The sequence below is a fragment of the Miniopterus schreibersii genome, assembly GCF_964146895.1.
Source record: "Miniopterus schreibersii genome assembly, chromosome: 4".
Taxonomy (NCBI): domain Eukaryota; kingdom Metazoa; phylum Chordata; class Mammalia; order Chiroptera; family Miniopteridae; genus Miniopterus; species Miniopterus schreibersii.
This window is the reverse complement of record NC_138105.1, coordinates 51,863,456-51,889,477: the sequence shown is the minus strand read 5'-3', so window position 1 is coordinate 51,889,477 and position 26,022 is coordinate 51,863,456. Positions and strand designations below refer to the sequence as shown.

General features: G+C 42.0%; 3 pseudogenes across 3 annotated transcripts; 1 reads left to right on the top strand and 2 right to left on the bottom strand.

Moving 5' to 3' along the window:
• Positions 1–2,470: 2,470 nt before the first annotated feature.
• LOC308556419 (large ribosomal subunit protein eL29 pseudogene) lies at positions 2,471–2,938 on the bottom strand (annotated as a pseudogene). The gene has a single exon. The product of its transcript is annotated as a large ribosomal subunit protein eL29 pseudogene (transcript).
• Positions 2,939–13,219: 10,281 nt separating this feature from the next.
• Positions 13,220–13,742, top strand: LOC308556127 (NEDD8-conjugating enzyme UBE2F pseudogene; annotated as a pseudogene). Its single transcript has one exon. The product of its transcript is annotated as an NEDD8-conjugating enzyme UBE2F pseudogene (transcript).
• Positions 13,743–22,737: 8,995 nt separating this feature from the next.
• LOC308556252 (glyceraldehyde-3-phosphate dehydrogenase pseudogene) lies at positions 22,738–23,547 on the bottom strand (annotated as a pseudogene). Its single transcript has one exon. The product of its transcript is annotated as a glyceraldehyde-3-phosphate dehydrogenase pseudogene (transcript).
• Between the last annotated feature and the right edge of the window lie 2,475 nt (positions 23,548–26,022).

The following is a 26,022-nucleotide window of genomic DNA, read 5'->3' as shown; positions in this document are numbered from 1 at the left end:
ATTATTTTTCTGAATGTAGGTCTCCCGCTTTTCTCTCTGTTTTGCGTATTCTCATTGTCCAGTCCCCCTGCCCCTCACACTCTCTGCCCACCCAGTTCAGCTCCTCATTCAGCAAATGCCACCTTCTTGGAGAAGCCTTCTCCGGTTGTGGTTATCTAAGTAAATACAACCCTTTTATCTAAGTAACTATTTCCATTTCATTTTCTGTAATTCTATCGAATTTCTTCATAGCACTTAGGACAAATTTGAAAGTATATACTAATTTTATTTCTCGTTCATCTGTGTTGTCTTCTAACCTTGGGTACTTTGAAAAATATCCATGTGTATGCCTCGCTCCCAGAGAGCTTGATATAATTAGTTTGGTGGGGATCCTGGCCTTGGTGTTTTTTAAAAGCCTCCCAAGCTAATTATTACATTATAACATAATATATGTAATAAATAAGTCACATACACACCATCTTTATAAATAAATATTGGAGGTGTGATATAACAAATTTTATCGATGGATGTGTGCAATCCAAAATATAGGGAGACCACTGGACCAGCCCATACAATACCTCATTTTACATGTTAGGGGACTATGTTACAGAGAATCTCTGAATTATGTTCAGTTGTACAACTGGTTACTGCTATACCTGGGACAACTTCAACTTCCAATGCCACTGCTCTTCCACTGCAGTGCAAACTCTGGGTGTTGCATATTCGAATTATTTGTCACATCTGTCTTCCTCACTGACTTGTAACAACTGGGACTGTGTCCTCTTTGTCATTTCATTCTCCATAGTACTTGTGACATATAGTTTTTTGCTTATAGCAGACCATCAATAAATGTGTTGAGAGCAAATAATATAACCATTTAGATCACTTATGTGAAGTATAAAATAAACTTCACTGAGCAGTTTCTGGCTTTTTATACCTTGAGTACTGATATTTCATTATTTCAGAATTTTTTATTTTTACACAAAAAAGAGTTGAATCAATCTTAAAGCCTCAAAGCCAAAGAGGGTTTGAGGATCTTTGAAAGCACAGCACACTTTCTGTAGTAGTAAATATCAGTAACAACAGGGATTAGCTTGGTCTGTTGTTGGACATATTATTGGCTATTGTCATAAAATAGATTCCCCTCAATTAGAAAGAATTTCTGGTTATTTCAATGTACTTAGAGGCATCACTTGATTCACAGCACTTGACTCAAACTTAAATGAAAAAAAGTTATTATAGAATGAAGTAGTTTCTGATGATTTGTATTTTAAAAGAAGAAAAAAAACCAATAAATTTGAACACTCAAAATTCTGTCTTAAATTACTGAGGTAGTTCTGGCTATAGAAATTTTTTATCTGGGCTCTTTATCAAGAGAGTGAAAATGTTTTTCGATAAAATTTTTAAAAATTGTGGTTAGGAGTATACAGTAAGCTACTTTTTCTTAATTGGTATAGATGTGTTTCTTTCTTTAAAAAAAATGTTTTTATGATTTCAGAAAGAAGAAGGGAGAGGGAGAGAGAGATAGAAATATCAATGATGAAAGAGAAACATCTTACTGGGGATCGAGCCTGCAACCAGGGCATGTGCCCTGACCCAGAATCAAACCGTGACCTTCTGGTCACTCTCAACCACTGAGCCATGCCAGCCAGTCAGTTCTGTTTCTAAAAAGAGTCCCCAGTAAATTTTTATCTGGCAAGAATAAGGTCTATTAGAAAATAGAGGGTTGGGGGAAACAACTAAAATAGCATTAAAATAGTTTTTTAATCCATGGAATACTACGCAGCTGTAAAGAAGAAGAATCTCGTACCCTTTGGGACAGTATGGATGGACTTGGAGAAAATCATGCTAAGTGAAATAAGCCAGGCAGCGAAAGACAAATATCACATGATCTCGCTTATACGTGGAATCTAAAGAACTTAATAAACTGATGAACAGAATAGATTCAATGACATGGAAGCATAGATGAGACTGATGAATGTCAGAGGGATGGAAGAGGGTGGGTGGGTGGAGGGGGAGAGAGTAACCAGGGAATTTATATGCATATATGCACAACCCAAGGACATGGACAATGGTGGGGAAAGGGACTGGGGAGGGGGAGGGAACGGGGTGGAACGGGTCATTGGGGTGAAAAAGGGACATCTGTAATATTTTAAACAATAATAAAACTTAAAATAAATAAATAAATAAATAAACAAACAAACAAATAAGTAAATAAAAATTTTAAAAAATAAAAAAAATAGTTTTTTAATGTCAATTATATCTCAATAAAAAAAATTTGTTTTAAACCCACAATAAATAAAAGCTTCAAGAAGAAAATTGTTTCATCACCATAACAATCTGTTCTAGAATCATCCTCATTTTTTTTTTTTTGAAAAATCCTGCCTCAGGTTTATTTGTATAAATAGCACAGGCAGACCCCAGCTCCATGCACACAGCAGCCCAGGGTTCACACCAGTCCTTCCATTTTCACATGGGCAAACAGAGACCTCTACTGTGGAGCCTTCATGGGGGCCTGGGCACCTTTGGGAACCTGAGCCTGAGCTGCAGCCACAGCTATAGGTGCAGCCTGGGGCTTGGTTTGAGCTTTGGCCTTGGCCTTTGGCCCGCAGAGCCTGAGACCCTTTATGATGCCGGCTCCAGCACGTTTCCCAAGCCTGGGGCAAGCGATGTAGGCAAGTCAACTGAATTTGCTTCTGTCGTCCTTTGGGATCTTGAGCTTGACCTTGGGCTTTTCAAGGGCCTTGATAGCCTTGGCATAGGTGTTCATGGCCTTGGTGTTGTTGGCCTGCATCTTCTTCAGGCCCTTCTTGTTGTGCTTCTTGACAAAGCGATTCCTCAGGAACTTGGGATCTATCCCCGTAAGAGCTTCATATCTTTGTGATCTGGGTTTCTTGCTGCTGTTTCTGTTCCATTTTCAGAACGGGTCATGGATGGTATGGTTCTTGGATTTAGCCATATATGCACCGAAGCCCGTAGCTCTCAAAGCGCCTGGGACTAGAAGAGAAAGAGCCAGAATTATTCTCTTTAATTGATCAGAAAACACTGCTGTTAGCTTGATGATCTGCAGAGGCCACATATTTTATCTGTAGTGTGCTTTCTTTGATATTTTCCAAGCCAGTCCTCACTTGCTTGAAATGTAATGTCTTGTGCTCTTGCATTCTTGTTTTGTTCTTACAAGTGCTGGCAAAATGCTAAACTCCTCACAAATTACTGTGGTGCTCAAGGGCATGCTTTCCTGGCTTGATCTCCGGGCCAGGCATTGAGAGAGTTAAACATAAACAAGCCTCCCCACACTGCTGCACAGGCTAGCCCTCCCGAGAAGCAGGGATGGGGGCTGGGGAACAGTGGTCACTGATGAAGAACTTTAAACATGTGGAATGACAAGATCAAACCAACTGCCTCAAAACCACTACTGGAAAGGAATTACGATATTCAAATATTTCCCTTTCTACTTTTAAGGTTCTTGAGGGCAGTATTTTTTTTTTAATATCCTCACCCAAGGATATATTTTCCATTGCTTTTCAGAGAGTGGGAGAGAGAGAAAGAGAAACATCGATATGAGAGAGACACATCGGTTGGTTGCCTCCCACATGAGCCCTGACCAGGCCCAGGGATCGAGCCTGCCAATGAGGTATGTGCCCTTGGCTGGAATCAAACCCAGGACCCTTCAGTCTGTAGGCCGATGCTCTAACCACTGAGCAAACCAGCTAAGGCTGTATTTTTTACTGTCTTTATGTTCGTACCACTTGTCAGTGTTAAGTGACTACTTGATGCTTACTGTGCAATTTTTATGAATTATAAATGGGAGAGCCTAGTCTTTATTATATAGTAATAGCCCCTTATTTGCCTCTTGCTCATTTGCTTCACATTGTTAGTTGGAATTGACTTGGTTTATCCATTGAATGAAATATAGGGCAAACCTCACAATTTCCCTGCTCATACTCAGGTTATGAAACGTCCTTTGGTAGGTAATTAAAATCCCATTTGCATCAATAGTCAAAGCTTTAATTCTAATTACATTTAAAAAGTTCTTCCTGTTGAGAGAAAGAGATGTGGTCAGGAGAGACGGAGAGAGGAGAGGTCTAGATTCTCACCTAATGTTAGTTTCCCTGGTTTTGGTCCAAGTTTAAAGCTCATTCTTTTTCTCATCGTCTCTTTCCTGGGATCTTCTGAGGCCCTCCTCAACTCCATCTTTCGGAGTTTCTCACCAGCAGTTCCCTTACTCGGGCTAATGCCTCTTTGCTCATCATGGTAAATAATTTCGTGTTCTTTGTCCCAATGTCTTCTTGTAGGGCATGACATACAATGCAGCCACTCCTCCACCATTCTATTTATGTCTACTCTATATTTTCCAAAGTAGATATTAAATTGCCAAGTATCTTAAATGACATCAATCTTCTTTCAATTCCGTCTTGAGGTGAAAGGGGGAGTTCTGAGGGTAAGTTAGTATGGTTCAAGATAGAGCATGGAAACTCCTCTTTCCCTGGAAGCCCCTCCCTGGGCTACAAATGTCCCGGTTTTCTGCAGTGCATATGGAAGGCTGAGGGTAAAGCATAAAGTCCACATGGCCCTTGCAGGACATTTGGTCCTGTCTAAAACGTCCACATTTGGTCCACGTCCATCCATCTACCTAACCCCATGTGCCATTACCAGCTTGGCTATTGAAGAAAGAAAGGTTATTACTGGCAGTCCAGCCATAACACTATTATTGGACCAATAAAACATGATGGTATTTTTTAATGTATTAAATCTGTAAACCCAAAGTAGAAAAAAATGGTCTGGCCTATTGAACCCAGGGACCTCTTCTAAGCATGGATGCTTTGGACAAGACCAAATATCAAGGACCATTTGGCATGGAGGTTGTAATTGTGAGTGTTAACTGTCTATCTTTGACTTTGGATTAATTGTGCTTTGTACTAAGGGAGAATTAATTTAATTTTTTAAATTGTGAATATTGTGACCATGTTTTCTTTCAGTTAATGAAAATGAGCATGATTAAAATACCAGAGCCGGCATAACTTAGACATTGCTGAAAAGTAATAACTGTGCTATTTTAATGACAGATAGAAGGGCACATACAACTGGATTAAGGAGGTAAATAACCAAAAGAGAGCATTCTGCACAATAGGCAGAAAGTAGCTCGGGACGGCATGATAGGAAAGGGGATGTGGAAGTGCACGTGGAGACAAACTCAAAGGTCTGGGAAGAGCTGTGCAAGTACTTTTTTTTTTTTTTTTTTTTTTTAGGAACATTGGCTGAAAACTTTATTGCTTTGGGGGAAGGGGGTTGCTCGGCGCTGTTGGTGGGCTGACTGCTCCCTCTTCACCTTCACTGGCTGCTGGCTGTGCTGGGAGGCGGCCAATGCACAGATAGATAGGGCGCTACTTGTCCCTGTGGATCATGTGCCCCATGCTGCTCAGGGTGGCCCTGGGCGTTGGTGGTGGTGGTGGTGGCCTGCATGTAGGAGGTGGCCAGCTTTTGCTGGGCGGATCTCCACTTCTTGATGGTTACCACACTTTTGCCCTCCCTAGGCCGGCTGCGGGCTCCACACCCACCCTCTGTCATGTTGTGAATCAGCCGGTTGTAGCAAAAGGAGATGTGGGCCTTCAGATTATTGGGTTTGGTGCTATAGGTCTGCTTGTTTCCCTTCTTTTGTTGTTAATCATCACCTGAGGATCTTTTTTCCATTGAGATTATATAAATTTAGAGAGAGTGGGAGGGAGGGGGAGAGAGAGAGAAAAACATCATGTGAGAGAGACACATGGATAGGTTGCCTGCCCCAAGCTCCCTGACCTGGTCCAAGGATCGAAGGGAGAACCAACCCACAACCTTTCCACGCGCAGGCTGGTGCTCTAACCACTTAACCACACCACCCAGGGCTGCTTGTTCCTCTTGATCAGGAAGCTGAAGCAGTTCCTACGACCATCCATTGCAAGTGGGCAGCCCAGAGATGGAAAGAGCAAGTACTTCTAAACCAATGAAAACAGTTTTCATTCCCCAAAGGCATTAATGCTTAATAATGTTTTCTGATCGATTAATAATTCATCTGCCACTGAATTAACTTAGGCATACCACAGGGACAAATACTTATAGTAACTTTCCCTTGGTTGTTCTATGAAACCAAATAAAGTCATATTTCCAGAGGTTGCAACTAAAATGCCCTGTGATTGAAGAGGGACATTTTGATACCAGATGCTTTGACCCCTTACAGTGTGGGACTAATGCTGTCAGTTCTTACCAACAGCCATGCTTTCTACTGTCTTTCAAGTGATATGTTGAATCATGCAACACAAAATGTTCCTGCTAGCTCTTAGGTACTTTGATTTGAAAAATAAAATTTCAAGTCATCTACTCACAGAAAGTAAAAAATAGATTAGTGATATCTTGTTCAAATAAAAACTTGACTTTGCTCATTTATCTACACATTCCACAGTGCAAATGTAAATTTTGGCAAATTCTGTTTGTTTTACAAACTTCTTGACAGATACTAAAATAAAACAATCTTACCTCTAAACGTCCAGCACACCTCGTATACAACATACCTCGTATGCAACACTGTGCTTTGCTATCCTGTGATACTGAAGCCTTTGTGATGAAAATTTTTGGTCACTTTTCAGTTTTCTCAAGACATGCAGAAGCAATTAATGAGAGTTTTGACTGTCTAGAAATGGAAGGAGAGAAAACCCTCTTAGATATGTGCTTCCAAGAAGCTATCACTGTTGTTGGGCATGGAGAAGATGTAAAAATGTTGGTCTGCTATAAAAGCCGCAGACTTTATACTTTGCTTTTTATTTATTTATTTATTAAATATATTTTTATTGATTTCAGAGAGAGGAAGGGAGAGGGATAGAAACATCAATGATGAGAGAGTCATTGATCGGCTGCCTCCTGCACGCCCCCTGCTGAGGATCAAGCCCACAACCCGGGCATGTGTCCTGACCGGGAATCGAACTGGTGATCTCCTGGATCCTAGGTCGATGCTCAACCGCTGAGCCACGCCAGCCAGAGACACCTTATTTTTTAAATTGTGGGTCAAGAAGAATGGCCTCCTCTAATTTGTAAATACATTGGGATAAGAAAGGAGAAAATGTTCCAAGCAGAAATAAATACGCTGTTTCTCTAAAACTGCTTGATGACCTTTGAAGGGGCATCATAAGCTTTAAAAAGGGTGAACTGACTGACTACACTTGACTTGTTCAATGCGATATGTAGGTTGCAACAACAACTCCACACACACACGCACACACAGACACACACACACAAGGCTGATAAAAAAATATTGCTGCAAAACTCAAAGGTCACTAGAAGAGTGCCAAGTTAAACAGGACTTTCTTGATTTTTTTTTTACACTAAAACTGCAACTTATTTGGAATCCAACTTTGACAATCATAAGTTCCAGTTACCTCTGTGCTTTAAACCCATTTTCTCTGAGAAACAGATGTTTAACTTATGATGACATCCAATGTTCTTAAACATGGAGAGCTTAGAAGTTTATAGAAGCAAAGGAGCCGGTTAAGAAATTCCTGGACTACCACCACCAGCTTGTAGATACAAAGTAGATGGACAGATTTGGAGAGCTGGGAATGAAGTCACACAAGTCCAAATCTGCTGTTGCTAGTAAATAAAATCCCAAGAATTCCATGCTCAAATGCTTTTGTCAAAAGGGTATTTAGCTTGATGTCCTCACATTAGACGGACGCCAGAAAACACTGGAATGTGGGCTTGATAAGAGGAGAGCTGGAAGTCAAAGTGGCTTTTACATCAGACACTATTTATCTTTATCACTACATAATGGAGAAAGAAGAATGTCCTGAAGGCTGCAGACAGCTCTGAAAATATTATTGGAAAAGGAAACAGAAAGAGTAAAAAACTCTGAAAGAAACATGTCATTGCAGTTTCTTAAGTACAGTAATGTCTTTTTAAATACAGTAATGTCTTTTTAAATAGCTTTTTAAATGTCTTTTTATCTTCTTTTAAAAAGCCTTCAAGTATCTTAAAATATAATAATTTTGCTTAAGAAATGTAAACATCCAAAAAGAGTTTTAAAAAAATGGAGTTAAAATAAATTGCTTTATCAGAGGACAGAAAGAAACAAAATTATGGTTTTCTCAGGCACACTATTTTTTAATTAGTGCTATTATTAATTTCTACTTATTGCCACTATTGACTGTCTTATTGTTATTTTCTTTTAATAATTTATAATTTAACATTTGTGTAACAGAAAAATAAATAAAGCAAATAATTTCAAAAAACCCATTTTCATATTTTTATGTTAAAGTAATAACATATGTGTATAAGTATTTATTATGTACTATCAACCCCTCTCCCTTGGGATAGAATTATAGTTTACCAGCATATCCCTTTCTAAACCATGTCTTTTTTTCACAAAACAAAACTCTCTAGCCTTCCGCTCTGCCATATTATACCCCTGATTTGGGTGAGCACTTCCACTGAAAATCCTGCATCGAGGTCTTGTACTTCACCTTGGAAAGTGGCACCTGTTGCCTCAGCCTCCATTTTCTGCATATAACAAGCATCTTTTGATTTATTTTTTTAATTCCTAGTGAGCTTTCTCTCACTCTGTGCTGCCCTAGGGATGGCCCTTTCTCTGCAAACCATTTCAGTAAAGCTTTATGAAGTCTCTGTTTTGTATTATCAGGAACAAATGCACTTAAACCTCAGTTTGAAGCAAAGACTCTCAGGACCGTGGATCCCACTCTTCATCAGAGAAAAACGCATGGGAGGTTTGTGCTCCAGAGGATGAAAACAGTCAACTCTGTTATATGCTTTTCCACTTCAGCAGATCTGGTGGAGTTTCAATTATTCGCTATGACTTAGGTAGTTGAAAAACTGCCCATTTCCTTATTTATTTTAATGCAGAATTGGCTTACAGTTTTAAAATGTTTAATGTTTAGAGGAAAAACACATTAGATTCATTAATAGAGGCTTTGGGGTTGGTTAACTGTTTCATTTATGGATGTACCTGAAATTATCGAGCAGGGTACCTGTTGATGAATACATGGGGTGATTCAAATCCTTTCTTGTTACAAACAGCACTGTAGTGAAGAAGCTTGTTTCTTGACCTTCCCCATGTTTGTAAGTGTATTCTATTAAAAATTACAAGTAGACTTGATGGAGGAGAAGGGTGTGTTTTTAAATCTTGCTAGCTATTTTAAAATCACCCTCCACAAAAATTATACTAATTCAATTGCCACTATTAATTTCCTGTATCACACTGCAGTCCCCTAGAGACCCATGTGCAACTGGGACGTGGTGGTGGGATTCACATCCTGGGGGTGAACCTTTGACCTGTGGGGGACAAGAACCCCCTTTCCAATTCCACAAGATAACCACTGACCTAAGATGTGTTTTGTTCCTCAGACCCGGCACCTAGCCATGGCCGGCTCAGAAACATCCTTGTGCTGGCTCTCCTTCCTTCCTTCCTTCCTTCCTTCCTTCCTTCCTTCCTTCCTTCCTTCCTTCCTTCCTTCCTTCCTTCCTTCCTTCCTTCCTTCCTTCCTTCCTTCCTTCCTTCCTTCCTTCCTTCCTTCTCTTTCCCTCCTCTGGTCCCTCACTTCTGCTCTTGAATAAAGTAAGATAATCATGCTCAAGGACTTTTCTGCTTCAGGCTCTGCTTTCTGGAGAACCTAGTTAAGACATCTTCATTTCTACCTGTCAAAAAAACCCCACAAAACCCCACAAAACAACCCTCATCATTAATTCGATCATCTTATAACATCGTTTGTTTGAGACCACATAAGATGACAGTAAGAGAAGAGCTCAGAACCCACGCTGGCTTTGAATCCTGGCTCCACCAGTTGCCAGCTGTGTGACCTTGGGTAAGTTGCTAGGGAGCTACCTGTTCAAACATCACCCAGACTCCTAGCTGGATGTTGGAGGCTAATATCTACTTTCTCTAAACGAAGATGCAGCTAGCATTCTGGATGTGAGTTAGGTGTACCTGTGTGAGATTTGAAAGGCAGAACTGAACCGAAGACCACTTTCCTCCTCATTCTTTGCTTTTCCTACTAGTGACCGAGGCACCAACAGTGTTCCCACGACCACACCCCATCATCTTGGGTGCTGAGAGACTGTTGCAACGACAGAATGGTTTGACTGTTTGCCCTCCGCATCCCTGGTCAGAGTAAAATGAACAAGGAGCTATTTTCAGTTGATGAAAGACTATTAGTTAACTAAACAGTGAATATAAAGGTAGAATTTTGCCTGTGTCTCTCTACTTGAGCGATTTCAGGCGAGTCCACTCAAATTTATGGGCCCAGGCCTCCTATACACGTGCACAGGGCACCCTCTAGTGCTCAACGGGAGAAAGTGCTTTGTCCCTACAGCATAGCAGGCCCTGAATTGCCTTCAATAAAGGCAGTGATCGGTGTGTGGTTTGGTCACATGGCCAGTTTCCAGGACTGTCCTTGAGAGCCAGAGGAGCATCATGCATTCTGGCTTTGGGAACCCATTAATAGAGAACTCTGCACAAGCTCCAGCCCACAGGAAGTTGCTTAACGGTGTGAGGTAGAAATATGCATCCACTCGTGGAGGGAACAGGATCACCAGGGAGTGGGTGGGACCTGGGGGTGAGTGCGCATTATATGGCATCTCTACTTGAGGAGTCAGTAGGTGAAGAGGAAGGTTACTGGTACGTGATCAGGTTGCAGTGGTTAGGAACCTTCCTCATGGTCTCTACATTTGAGGGTCTCTGCACCTGAGAAGCTGCAGACACCGGCTAGGGCAGGGTGTTTTAAATTTTTTAAAAAATGTTTTTATTGATTTTAGAGAGAGGAAGGGAGAGGGAGAGAGAAACATCGATGATGAGAGAGAATCATTGATTGGCTGCTTCCTGCATGCCCCCCACTGGGGATCGAGCCAAAGCCCCAACATGTGCCCTGACCAGGAATTGAACTGTGACCTGGGTTGATGCTCAACCACTGAGCCACACTGGCCAGGCTAGGTTTTTTTTCTTAATCCCTCACCTTTTTCACCCAGCCCCCCTCTCCCCTCCCCTCTGACAACTCTCAGTCAGTCTGTTCTCTGTATCTATGACTCTGTCTCCACTTTGTTTGTTAGTTTATTTCGTTCATTAAATTTCCCATATAAGTGAAATCATATGATTCTTTTCTTTCTCTAACTGGCTTATTCACTTAGCAGCATAATCTCCAGGTCCATCCATGCTGTTGAAAAAGGTACGATTTCACCCTAGCCGGTTTTCTCAGTGGTTAGAGCATCGGCCAGAGGACTGAAGGGTCCCGGGCTTGATTCTGGCCAAGGGCACGTGCCTCGGTTGCGGGTTCGATCCCCAGCCCTGGTTTAGGGCGCCTGGGGGACGCAACCAATCGATGTGTCTCTCTCACATTGATGTTTCTTTTTCCTTTTTCCCTTCCACTCTCTCTGAAAAAGCAATGGAAAAAAATATCCCCTGGTGAGGATTAAAAGAAAAAGAAAAAGATTTCCTTCTTTTCTACAGCTGAGTAGTATTCCATTGTGTAAATGTACCACAGCTTTTTTATCCACTCATCTACTTGGACTGCCTTTTTTTTTTTTGAAAAGGTAGACTTTTAACAACTGCTTTTATCACCAGGTTAAGTCATGCAGTTACAAAGCAGTTAGAAATTTCTGACAGGATATTATTGTTAAAAAAAAAAAAAAAAAAAAAAAAAAGCTCATTCTTGCATAAATAATATCTAGCACTTCATTGGGACACCACTGTTCAAAAGGCCCTGGCAAAACACAAACACTCAGTTCCAGGCTGCTGTTGGTGAAGCCGTGTGCAGGATGTGAGGCCCCTGGAAGGGGACACGAAGTCAGGGCGAGTTGGGACATTACTGGCAGTGCTCAGAGCTGCCAGCCAGACTCCAGAGAGGGAGTCCAAGTGCTTTTTTTCTGGGACACTCTACTTGAATTAGTGTTCAATCAGTCAACACAATGGATTTTGAAAAGAAAAGAGCAATTAATTAACATGAGGAGGTTACTGCATTCTTTGGACTATATGTCATAATTGTGGTTAGTAAATTCCGACAGCCTCCATCATTTGCTAGTGAATGATATGTATGAAGATAACATTCTCCATTGGGCTTTTTGTTTTGTTTAACAATATACTATTGATAAGCTATAAATGATACTGTTATAAAAATACTAGCTTTTTTCATTCATTATGTTTATAGGCATCCACTGCTTGAGTCAAGGTTAGGCTTATTAAGTGATTAAAGGCAATTTTATTACAGTAGCATGTACTTATGAACACAGGGATGCATATATTCATTTGAACTAGTGTTTCAGGTTTCTTTGGGTATATTCCCAGAAGTGGAAATGTTAAGGACAGAAATATTAATCATGCTCTGTTAACCATGATTGTTCTGTTCCGGTTAGAGAAAGCACCTTCTAACCTGGCTGAGAGTTGAACGCCCCGGGACATTCAGAATTCGGTTCATTCTCCTTAACTGCCTATCATCATGGAAAGATTAACAACTTTGTTGCTGAAACAGGGGTCCCGGAGGTGCCCACCCTTTGCAACCCCCCAACCTGCGTTTCCGGTAACCATTATACCCATTCTTATTCCTTTTTCCCCAAGTAATCTTTGTCCTTCTACCCAATACAAGCAGCTACCTTATGGGGGGAGGGGGTGGCAGATCAGGTTTTATGCGGGTGACCTGCTGCTCTCCCATAGTGCCAGCATTATTGCAATAAATGCTCATATATGATTCAGCCCTGTCCCTGCTTAATTCGCTCAAGTAGTGACAAGCAGCCCAGACCCGTTTGTTGTCCGGTTTCAGAATCACTGGGTCATAAGGCAGTTCCATTTTTAATTTTTTGAAGGATCCTGTGGTGCTTGTTGTAGGTGCTCACATTTATGTTTCAGAACAACAGCTTTCAAGGAGAATCAGCTGAGTTGGCCCTAAGACTGAAGTAATTGCAAAAGCAAATATGAGAGCAACTTTTCCCCTTTTGAAATAAGTCGTCCTACAACAGCATGCATGGATCTGCAAAGCACCACACCAAGGGAAATAAGCCAGCCAGAGAAAGACAGGCACCCCCTGACCCCACTCATGTGGAATCTAATGAACGAAACAAACCAAGAAGCAAAATAAAAAATTAAAAACCTATGAGGCTGGGCTGCCTTGAGCCCTGCGGCTGTGAGGGGCGGCATCTCGCTGCCGCTGGCCAGCCGGGCATGGTGGGCACCGCCTGCCTCGCCTGTGCCCAGGTGCCCAGGGTAAAGGCCGCAGTCATGCCCACGCTGGTCAGCACGCTGACGTCGGATGGCCGTCTCAGAGGGCCCCGGGGGTCAGCCACAGCCTCGGACCACCCTGGACAGTGTCTGTGAGACAGGCTGCTCCTTAAAGAGGTAGAACTTGAAGCCAACTCACCCTGTACCTGTAAAGTGCATTTTCCCAGTCCAAACAAGCTTCGATGCTTTCGGCCAACCTGTAACCCCAGATGAAGGCTACTACCAGGGTGGAAAATTTCAGTTTGAAACGGAAATTCCTGATGGGAAATGCTTGACCAGGGTCTGGCACCCCAGCATCACAGAGACCGGCGAGATACATCCGAGTTTACTGAGAACAGTGGATCCACGGCACTGGCTGGGCTCCCACGAGGACATTAAAAGATACTGTTTGGGGATGAGCCTCTTTGTTTACCCACCTTCTGAACTGCGATGACCCACCGAATATCGAGGCCCGAGAGCACCACCTGAGGACAGGAGAACTTCGGAGGAAAGTGGAGACTACATTAAGCGGTGGGCCAGGTGACAGGCGGGAGACCGGCGCGGGCTGTGCTCCAGGGTCGTGTCCAGCTCCGAGGGGGGCACCCCAGTCCTCCCTCTGCCCCTACCCTAGTCCTTGCTCCTCAGGCCCACTGGCTCTGCCGGGTGCTGTGACATGTCCTGCAGAGGAGCCTCCCCACGGCCGCCCATCCCAGGAGGGTTCCATGTAAATGCAGCAGGCAGACGCGTTGGGGCCCTGTGGAGTTGCCTGCTTACCCTGACGTGTTTACTTGGCTGAACCTGCACTGTAGAGGCTGAGGAGGTGCTCGAGGAGCTATAGTGAACTCAGAGTCTGAGCTCGCTTCTTGCCTTCCCCGAAGCCACTACCCACACAGGGAGGCCAATGACCGGGGCAGCTGGCAGTGGGCAGGAGCCCCGCAAACGGTGCTCGCCGGCTCGCTCAGCCTCTCAGCCCCTCCACCGACCCGGCCTGCCTGTGCTGTGAGGCTTCCCAGGGTGCAGTCATTCACTGTAGATCTCGTACTGAAATGCTTATTTTATTTAATGTAAGTATATTTTGGAACAGATTTGTAATTGGCACAATTTAATGCTTTAGTTATTTTTTTTTCTATTAATAAAATAACAACCCATTAGGCTCTTTCCACATGAGACCATATTTTATTTCTCCCCTTATTATTGTCCAGACCCCTATAGTTGCCTCTGGCCGTAGTAGCCACCTGCTGCAGCCCTAGCTGGCTTGGCACAGGGGTTAGAGCGTCAGCCCTTCGACTGAAGGGCCTCGGTTTCTATTTGGGCCAAGGGCACCTACCTTGGGCTTCAGGCCCCATCCCCTGCCCTGGTCAGGCCACCTGCGGGAGGCAACCAATCACGCATTGATGTTTCTCTCTCTCTCTCTTTCTCTCTTCCACTCTCTCTGAAAAGCAAGGGAAAAAATATCCTCAGGTGAGCATTAAAAAAAAAAAAAGTAGCTACCTGTTGCAATATTGTTGATGTGGTAGCTGCTTGTACAGTGTGCCTGCCTTACTCTGATTTAAAAAAAAGATTTGTTTAAAAGTTAACCAAGGGGAAGAAACCACAAATGTTTGTTCGCAGGTTATTTGTAAATCCACAAGTAATCCTGATGCAGATGTAAATTAAAAACAAACTCTTGACATTTCCATTTCCAGCAGGTTAACAAGAATGGACATTCTGAAATACACTCCCAGGTCGAAACACACAAATGTTAAATAAATAAGAGAAAACATACTTCTACATGTGTTGCTGGGCCTTGAAGAAAGTAAGTGAAGTCTTTAATGAACAAATAAACAGGCAACAACAACAAAAAAGATCATCAACCTTCAAAAACAAAACAGAGCTGAAACCAGTGTGGTAGCCAACACAGCAGCCTGGGTTGACCTGAGCTAGGTCTCACTCAGAGACCTAGAGAGCTTTGCTGGTTAAAACTCCAGAAGAATAGAATTTCAACCTGACAAAGTGAGTGAATTGAATCTGAGATTTCGCCCTCCCCCCACTCCCATTAAACCAGGTCTTTAGTTAAAACGATGACTCCATGCCCTCAGCCATGGTGTGGCTCTATTGGTTGGACCACCTTCGCATGCCCTGAAGGACTGGCTAGGCTTTTGGGTTCAATTCCCAGCCAGAGCACATACCCTGGTTGCTGCCCATCACTTTTTTCTCTTTTTTTTCTCACTTACTCTCTCTAAAATCAGTATCATTAAAAAAAAAATTTTTTTTTTAAGTTGAATTTAGAAAAATCTGTGTGCTGGTAAAGTGAACCATCAAGAAAGAAAATCAATCTTTGTCTGCTGATACTGGATTTTTAAAAAAAATCATAATATTAATATTTCTTCTGGAAAGGGGACATCTGTAATACTTTCATCAATAAAGATAAAATTTTAAGAAAGTCTTCTGTAGTGTTTTGCACCACAGTGTTACTCTCATGTAGTCCTAGGATTTGAATTTCAGCATAGTTCCAGGCTAAGAAAGCCAGTGCAAGAAAGCAAGTGGGAATGTTTTCAGGTTGGTAGGTACTCCCTAGCACTTGGCAGAAAGCAAGACAAAACATTTCAATTCACTCAATTCAGGATTCCCAAATTTAAAGCTTAACTAAATTGGAGCTCATAAAAAATATAGCAAATCTTAGGACGTGTGAGGAAACAAGCCAACATGAGCAAGAGTCACACTGTGTAGACTAGGACACATAAGACACATGCAAAGACTAGGGATACTGAAATTACAAGAATGTATACAAAGCATGTATTTTGAAAATATTTCAAATTAAATTAATACAGAAGCTCATAACTAAAAACAGACAAACCAAAGTTGAAGTAAAAAAACGAAGTGTGGTGACTTGGTATAAATTTGAGGTACATGAAACAATGTGTTATTGGAGTAAGAGTAGACACAGACTTACAGAACAGAATAGAGTCTATAAACAGACCCATACATTTATATGGGACCCTGATAATACAGTACAGTTGAATTGAACATTTACAGATAATTCAAATATGGTCCTCAGGTAATACTCTGTATGGAAAACAATTAGCTCTCTATTTTACACCATAAACAAATATAATTTTCATGTGGGTTAAAAATAAATATGAAAAACAAAACTTTAAAAATTAAAAAAGAAAATGAAGGAGAGACTATGTCCTCAGGATATTGAGGAATTTAAAAGAATAATCGAACAAAAGGGACAAAGAAAAGGTTGATAAACATAATTACTAAAGCAAAATAAAAACTTTCTTCATCAAAAAGCATCATCAAAAGTACAAAAAAAGACATGAAATGAGAAACACCCAATTCGGCGTTTATCCCTGAGGCGAGGAAAGTTGATGATGACTGTCCAGGGGGGTTGTGACATTCTGTTTTAGTTATGTCTTAGTTCTTAAATTAAGGAGGGCACATGGGTGTTTTCTTCACACCTTACTTATATACACTATTGAATTATAATTAAACATCTATATCTCAAAAGCACATGCATAAGTAAGGTAAACAGACCTTCGGCCTGTGCTCTGACTGAGAACCGGGACTGCGACCCCTGGACGCAGGGGAGGACAGTTTAGCCCCTGAACCGCAGCCACCGGGTGTCAACTATTAGTAACAAATAAGTTGGCTCTGGATCTGCTCTTTTATGGCTCTCACTCCCCCTCTGGTGGTAACTCCCCAAAACTGCAGATGATTTCCTGGTGCCGTCCTGATAGCTGGGATGAACCCCACGACTGCAGACTTCCAGCTCCACCCTGGAGCTCTTTGTAATGCAAACTTTCCCCTCAGAGGGACCTGTGATTCTCAAAGTAACATACATATATCACAAAAAACACTTAAGAAGTCCCATCCTCCTGGGAAAAAATTAAAGCAGTTTTGCTTGGTTAGCGTAATAAGTGAGAATGTGGGATAGGGGAAGTTGCAGTAAATTTTAGGTTTATTTTGGACAATGATAATTTAAGAGGAGACTAATTTGGAGAAATATTTGAAAGATCACGTAGAAAGAACATTGTGCACTTACATGCTTATTAGCATTAAAATTATTCTGACATTAATCAATTTACTTTGGTTCCTTTCTTAACCCATTTTTTCTAATGATTTTTAAGCCTGTTCTGTCTCATTTCCCCCGCTGTGATAATAGACAACAAATGCCCATCCCTATTTGCATATTGTTCTTTCACATGCTGATAGTTTATTAAATTTTTCTATTCCTTGCATCTTTGAGTGTTCTTATTAAGTATATTAATCATAGAATGTATTTCTAGTGCTTTTATCTCATTCATTCATTGCACTTAACTCTTAGTTATGTTGACTTTTTTTATCACGTAAAGGCTAGGTACTCAGCCATTTATTACACTAAGATATTCTTATTTCTATTTCTTTCCCAAACACATTATCACAATATAGCACTTGTTTAAACTCTACTAACCTGAATACAATTTGAAGTGTAAATATTGTACATATATACTAAGAACAGTTAATCCCAGAAGAAATTGATCAGCCTCAGATGTCTGGTTGCTGCTCACCAGTAATCTTCCTGTCAGTCTAAGTAAGTCTTTTATCAGCTCAGAATCTGTTCACAGTTTTTTTCATTCTGAAACCCTTGTGAGGAAAACACTGGGCTGATAATAAAACATTAAAAAAAATTGTGGTAGCTTTTCTTCCTTTGTGAAAACAGGTGATATTATATACACATCTTAAGTATAAACATACTGGGAATTTTGACATTTGAAATGTGATGTGAAAAGTTATTTGCCAAAAAAAAAAAAATCAGGTCCGAGGAAACAGGGAAAAATTGAGAAGGAAATACTTAATGCATTTCCCCTTTCCAGGAGTAAGAGAGTCGTGCAAATAAGATTGAATGTCAGGGAAAGGGTCGTGGAAAAGGGAAACTTCCAATATCTATATTATATAATATTTAAACAGTTGATCTACAAATATTCCAGGTACTTTTACTTTTGGCATATTTTACTTTTTAATCATTTTAAGGAAGGGATAAAAATAATATTCCAAGGTCCTGGTACCTTCCCGGTGATGTTGGGAGGATAAGTAAGAGAGGGGTTCTGTAGGGACCGGCAGAGGATGGGACCCTGGGTTGACCCGCTAGCTGGGCTCCTGTAGTCAATCAGCTCCTCACCCCTCCCTTGGAATGTGCTTTGGGCGGCCTCACCTGTGCTAGAAGCTGCCTCAAGGACACACTGCGGCAAATAAGGGAAAAGCACATCTGACCCAGGGCCTGGCCTCAGTCTTCACTATCCTCTTACAACAAGAAAAAGGAAGGGTGACCCCCCACCCACAAATAGTCTCTCTAATTTTGGCTTAGCTGGCTTCTCACCCTCCGGTCTCAGCTTAAATATTTCTCTCTCCCAGAAGGCCCGTCACTTCTTCCTCCTTCCCACTCTAAACCAGGCCCACGGACTGCTCATCACCCCAGCCTTCATTGTTTTCCTAGTACTGCCGGCAGCTTGGACATGCATGTTTGTTGGGCCCTCTTAGATTGCGAGCTTCATGAAGGAGGAGCCTACATGAAGCTTGGACATGCATGTTTGTTGGGCCCTCTTAGATTGCCAGCTTCATGAAGGAGGAGCCTACATGCAGCTTGGACATGCATGTTTGTTGGGCCCTCTTAGATTGCCAGCTTCATGAAGGAGGAGCCTACATGAGTTTCTCTGGCCGCCGTGCCCTCACCCAGCCGTGCCTGGCACAGAGCGAAGCTCGCGGGCGCCTTGGAGAAGGGAGAGCAGCTGAGTCTCAGCCTGTTGAACAGTCCATGGGCGTGGCTCCATATTTCACCTCGGTAAGTGCCTCTTTTGAAACGCTCATCTGCATCCGCTTTGCAATTATATCATTATGCTCCCTAAGGGAGAAACACACTGCCTGTCTTCAGCAGTGATGGATGCTTCGCGGTGGGTGTATATCAAAGGCTTCCCTAAGAATCTAAAATACGACCCCGGGATGGAAGGCGCTGTGCCGAGAGTATTATCACAGTAACACCTACAATAGATATTTGCTGACAGGCTCATGTTTTTAAACAGTCCCTTTCATCTTACTGTTTCCCTGCTCAGGAATCTACAGTGGCTTTCTCTTGGCCAATTATATTAAGTCATAAGATTGCAAAGTGGGAGACTGTGTGAACATTCCTGCTAATTCACTGCTTTCTTTTAGTGAGTGAGGGTTTTGAGACCCTTGAGAGGTCCAGGGTTTATCTAAAGCCGGAGCTCGGCGGTGGAGGGCCTGAACACCTCGTCTTCGCTTGCCCCCTCAGGTTGTCCTTACTCTGACCCTGCTCTTCTGCCTAATCGTCTTCAACACGCCCCCTGTGAACTGGTGGGTCTGGCTCCTCGGCTGAAGTATCTAGTTCCACGCGCATGTTACCGATCACCTTTAGGTCTTTGTTACATCTGCGGTAACCTCCTGTCTGCGCTTCCTTTCCAACCTTTCCTTGCAGTCATTATAAACTTCTGGAAGCAGAGCTCTGGCCATGTCACTTCCCTGCTGGAAAAAATGGACCTTGTCTAATGATCAGAAGATTTAGCCAGATACATTTATTCTATATGAGCTCATTTTATAACTCTTTTTATTTTCTCTTATTCCCCTTTAAACATTTTTGGCTCTAGCCAAGCAAAAATGATACCTTGTTTGTCATGCATGCCCCAAGTAACATTATTCTTTTATTTATTTATCTTTATTGTTGAAAATAGTACAGATGGCCCCTTTTTTCCCCCTTGGCCCCTTCCACCCTGCACCCATCCCCCGCCCCAGGCCTTCACCACACTATTGTCTGTGTCCATGGGTTATGCATATATGCATATAACTTCTTAGGTTAATCTCTCCCCACCCACCCCCACCTTCCCTCTGAGATCCCTCAATCTGTTCCATGCCTCTATGTCACGAAATCTATTTTGTTCACCAGTTTATTATGTTCCACATATAAGTGAGATCATGCGATATTTGTCTCTCTGCCTGGTTTATTTCACTTAGCATAATATTCTCCAGGTCCATCCATGCTGTCCCAAAGGGTACAAGATCCTTCTTCTTCACAGCTGCATAGTATTCCATGGTGTAAATGTCCCACAGCTTTTAAGTATTCCCTTTCTCATTGATTCCCTAGGTCAGGAATTCCTAGCCAGCCCCACTCTATCTACTCTTCAATGTCTTTTTCAAGTCCAAATCCTACGCCTCCACAATGGTGAGCTCATTTACGGGTGTCGGGGAGTTGATCCTTTGGCAGTTTGGCTTTTTGGTGAACTGGCCTCTTTTTTCTTATTCTCACCAAGACTGCATTTGTCATCTATATATACAGATATAGTTTCTCTAATCTATATTCATTGATTGCATTTTCTCTGTTGCCTTATGTTCGCTATGAGGATGTAAACTCATTTAAGGATCAGAATTTAATTAATATTTCTATCTCTTCCCATTGAGTGTCCTCTAATACTTTGTACCTAGCAGATATTCAATAAATACTTATTGAATAAAGCTGTTGAATGAGTAATGGGTGTGCAAATATTTTGTCACTTACCTTGGGCATGTGCTTGAATAGTACACCATGAGATTGTTCTGAGCTCATGTTCTTGTTTAGTGACAGAGAAAAGAATCCAGTGAGACAAAACTGTTGACTTCTATCTTGCCTATTATGACACTGTGTTTTACTGGGGTTGGTTCTGAGGAATTCTGCTTCTCTAGGACTGAGAAACAGCCTCGTCAACACTGTTTCTCTTCTGTGGTGAAATTGCTTCACCTCTACCCAACTGGGTTCTGCCTATACTCACCACAAAAATTTCATTTCTACCTCTGGCCAGTGTGGCTCAGTTCGTTGGCCATTTTCCCTGCACCGAAAGGTTTCTGGTTCAATTTAGGCCACCATTTCTCTCTCTCTCCTTCTCCCTCTCTCTTTAAAAAATCTCTATCTATCTATCTATATCTATCTATCTCTATCTATCATCTATCTATCTATCTATCTATCTATCATCTATCATCTATCTATATCATCTATCTATCATCATTTCATTTCTACGCTGTCAGTAGTTTTCTTTTTTATAGTCCTTGATGGCTACTAGAGAATTTTTTCCTGAGGTATTTCAGGTACAGGGAAGAGAGCAGTGACATTGGGCAAGTTACTAAGCCTCTCTAGTTCTGTATAATAGTCATGACTACTCACAGCAACCACAATGAGTTTCATCTGCAGTTATTAAATATGGTAATGTCTTTGAATCTTTGGGTGACGCATAAAGTTCTACACAGTTATCTGTTTTACTATTAGGATGGAGTCAAAAGCCTAGGGTAGCTGAATGATTCTCAGGCTGACTAACAGTAGCTTTGGTGTTGTTATCCAAACGAGGCTGAATTTGGGGTGGGAGAGAGAGAAAAAAAGTGAGTAAAATTTGTGTGCCAACATTTTACAATAGAAATGCACTTTCGTTTTTTTGAAATATATATATATTATTGATTTCAGAGAGAGGATGAGAGAGGGAGAGAGAGAGAGAAACATCAATGATGTGAGTCATTGATCTGCTGTCTCCTGCACGCCCCCTACTGGGTACTGAGCCTGCAACTGGAGCATGTGCCCGGGCCAGGAATGGAGCTGTGATTTCCTGGTTCATGGGTCGACGCTCAACCACTGAGCCATGCTGGCTGGGCTGCACTTTTATTTTTGTATCTTATTTCTGTTGGGACAAATCTCTTGTATGCTACCTATCAAGTAACTCACTTTATGAAATGAAATATTTAAATGTCTTTCCAAATTTATCGCGCACAAGTGCTTTTTGCTATAAGGAACTGTTGGCTGTGTAATGAGAATTGAGTTTACCCTGAAGCAGTATTTCCCAATCTTCACTGGATATTAGAATCACCTGGAGAGCTTTAAAAAAAAAACCTCAATATCCAGACTGTACCCTGAGCCAGTTAAATGGCTGCAATTACTAGAATTTCCAGTAATTCCAATGAAAAGCCAATATTGAGCATCATTGCATTAAAAGATTTACCCTGGTCAGGACATTTTTGGGCATTTCTTCCCAGTGAGGGTTCTTTTTTGGTGATGACTTCTTGCTTTAAATTTTTTTATTTCTTTTGTTCATGTATAACCAGAAATCACACCCCATGTTTTTCAAACAGGTTTATTAAAGTATAATTGATATGCAAAATACTGCACTTATATAATATGTAATATTTGATGAGTTTTAACATATGCACTCATCTAAGAACCAGCACCACAATCAAAGTAAGAAACATAATCATCATCTCCAGAAATTTTCCCCAGCTCCTTTTATTTTTTGGTAGTAAGAAAGTTTAACATGAGATTTACCCCATTAGCAAATATTTTGGGGGTGTGTGTGTCTGAATGCAGTTAACATTATTGATGGTGTATGACAAGGTAGGGCTCCCTAAGCCTCTCCCCTTCTTTAGGGGATCTGGGATGGAAACTGTGGTGCTCAGGAGATTCTTAGTGTGTTGGAGGATTGATTGGGGCAAGGACTCCCCAGCAGCTGAGGGCCCCTCTTATTCTTGCTGAGGCTAGTGGCTCGGGGGGGCTCTTACACCTTGGAGGCCACTGGGAACATGAGGACCACCACCCTGTTGCTGTAGCCAAATTCATTGTCATACCAGGAAATGAGCTTGACAAAGTGGTCACTGAGGGCAATACCAGCACCATCATCAAAGGTGAAAGAGTGGGTGTCACTGTTAAAGTCGCTGGAGACAACCTGGTCCTCAGTATAGCCCAGGATGCCCTTGAGCTTTGGCAGTGCCAGTAGAATCAGGGATGATGTTCTGAGCAGCCTCTCAGCCATCATGCCACAGCTTCCCTGAGGGGCCATCCACAGTCTTCTGGGTGGCAGTGATGGCATGGACTGTGATCATGAGTCCCTCCACAATGCCTCCGTTGTCATGATGACCTTGGCCAGAGGAGCCAAGCAGTTGGTGGTGCAGGAGGCATTGCTGACAACCTTGAGGGAGTTGTCATACTTTTCATGGTTCACACCCATCACAACCAGGGGGGGCATCCATAGAAGGGGCAGAAATGATGACCTTCTTGGCTCCACCCTTCAAGGGAGCCCCAGCCTTCTCTGTGGTAGTAAAGACACCAGTGGGCATCAGAACATATTCAGCACCAGCATCACCCCGTTTGATGTTGGTGGGATCTCATTTCTGGAAGATGGAGATGGACTTTCCATTGATGGCAAGCTTTCTGTTCTCAGCCTTGATTGTGCCTTTGAACTTACCGTGTAGTTGAGGTCAATTAAGGGGTCATTCATGGCAACAATATCCACTTTGCCAAAGTTAAAAGTAGTCCTGGTGACCAGGTGCCCAATACTGTCAAATCCATTCACTCCAACCTTCACCATGGTGTCTCAGGGCGCAGCTGGCACTGCTCAGGAAGACGGGGCTGTCTGTGAAACGGGAGGGGCAGAGAGCAACAAAAAATGTTAAGTGCACAAGACAATATTGTTAACTGTAGGCACTCTGCTGTACAGCCGATCTCTAAAACTTACTCATTTTGTGTAACTGAAACACTGTACCCATTGGAAACAACTCCCCATTTCCCTCTTCCTCCCGTCCCTGGCAATCACCGTTCCACTCTCTGATTAATGAACTTTGATTAGTTTAAATGCCTCATATAAGTGAAACTATGCAGTGTTTGTCCTTTTTTCCATTTTTAAATCTTTTTTATTTTTCAATTACAGCTGACACATATTATTATATTAGTTTCAGGTGTACACTGCAGCAATTAGACATTATATAACTTACAAAGTGATCATCCTGATAAATCTCACACCCATCTGACACCACACACATTTATTGGAATATCATTGACTATATCCCCTGTGCTGTATTTTGCATCCCCATGACTATTCTGTAACAACCAACTTGTTAATCCCTTCACCTTTTTCACCCACCCCGTCAACCTCCCCTCCCATCTGGCAACCGTCATGCAGTGTTTGTCATTTTGTGACCGGCTTATTTCACTTAGCAAAATGTCCTCCAAGTTCATCTACGTTGTTGCATGTGGCAGGATTCCCAGCTTTTTAAAGGGTGAAAAAGATTCCGTTATAAATACGAATCCCACTTGGTTGTGGTGTATGACCCTTTTAAAGTGCCGTTTGGTTTAGTTTGCTAGTATCTTGTCGAGGGTTTTTGCATCTATATTCATCATGGGTATTGGCCTGTAGTTTTCTTGTGGTATTTTTGGTATCAGGGTAATACTGGCCTCATATAATGAGTTTGGCAGTGTTCCCTCCTCTTCTATTTTTGGGAAGTGTTTGAGAGGATTGGCTTCTTTCTTCTGTAAATGTTTAGTAGAATTCAGCCATCTGGTTCTTGGCTTTTATTTTTTATTTTTATTACCAATTCAATCGTATTACTTGTTATTGACCTGTTCACATTTTCTGTTTCTTTATGTTTCAGTCTTGGTAGGGTATATGTTTCTAGGAATTTGTGCATTTCTTCTAGGTTATCCACTTTGTTGGCATATAATTGTTTTTGGTTTTTTAAAACATATCTTTATTGATTTCAGAGAGAGGAAGGGAGAGGGAGAGAGTTGAAACATCAATGATGAGAGAGTCATTGATCGGCTGCCTCCTGCACGCTCCCAACTAGGGATTGAACCCGCAACCCGGGCATATGCCCTGACCGGGAGTCGAACCTCGATCACCTGGATCCTAGGTCGATGCTCAACTGTTGGGTCACGCCCGGCCGGGAGGCATATAATTGTTGACAGTGGTCTTTTATCATCCTGTGTATTTCTCATTATCAGTTGTAATGTCTCCTAGTCTTTATGCGGAGTGTTCCCCAATACAATGATAAAAGGTCTTATCTGACTGGTATTATAATATATGAATATTTTCCTTAAGGCGGTAGGCAACATGGCCCAATGAAACCCTGGGGGTCAGAGGATCTCAGATCAATCAGTACTTGCTCACCACCAACCAGGGGACACCTACAGCAATCTCCTCACACCTTAGTTTTCTCATTTGTAAAATTAATCATTTCCAAAAGCTCATGTCCAAATACTTGAGTCATTAATTTATAAACCCAAGTGGGGAACAAATTATAGGGCAGGATAATAAATAGTTAAGAGCCAAAGTTTATCTACCTGGATTTGAAACCCAGTACGACCAGTTACTGGCCTCTCACTTTCAATTAGCTACTGTCACAAATGGGTTTTCCAGAAGCAGACCCTGAGAAGTTAGGCAAGCAGGCTACTTAGGGATCAACACATGTGACAGGAGAGGGAAGCAAGCAAGATATGGAGAGGGAGAAATCAAACTGTGGTGCAGGCCTGACAAAGGCTTGACTACGCCCTCAGGCCCCCACCCCAGGGCAACTCTGGAGCATACACACCTGTCAGAGTTGTCCCATGATTCGATCAGGCCTTCATACCCTTTTGTGATTTGTTACTTGCTATGGGCTTCCCTGGAAGGATGTATCCTCAGGTTGATTCTCTATAGCTGAAGAAAACCCTGAAGTTGCTGACAGCTGGAGGAACAAGCCCTAACTTGAAGAGGGTTCTTAGTGGTGCATTTTTACCACAGCTACCAGACCCTTTCAGGCCTCATTTGCCAAGTGGAGATGATAATAGAATTTACTTCCCAGGGTGTTGCAATGAGTAAATATATTATTATACATGAAATACTTAGAACAGGGGTGGCGGGGCACAGAGTATTCTCTTGATATATATTACTGAGGATGGTGATGATAATGGTGACAATGCTGTAGAGTTTTTGAGCTGTCAAGAAAGTTGGAGTTCATCTAAGTCGTTTTAAGATTTCAGCACATATCTGAATCTCTTGGAGGGCTTGTTAAAACAGAGATTGCTAGGC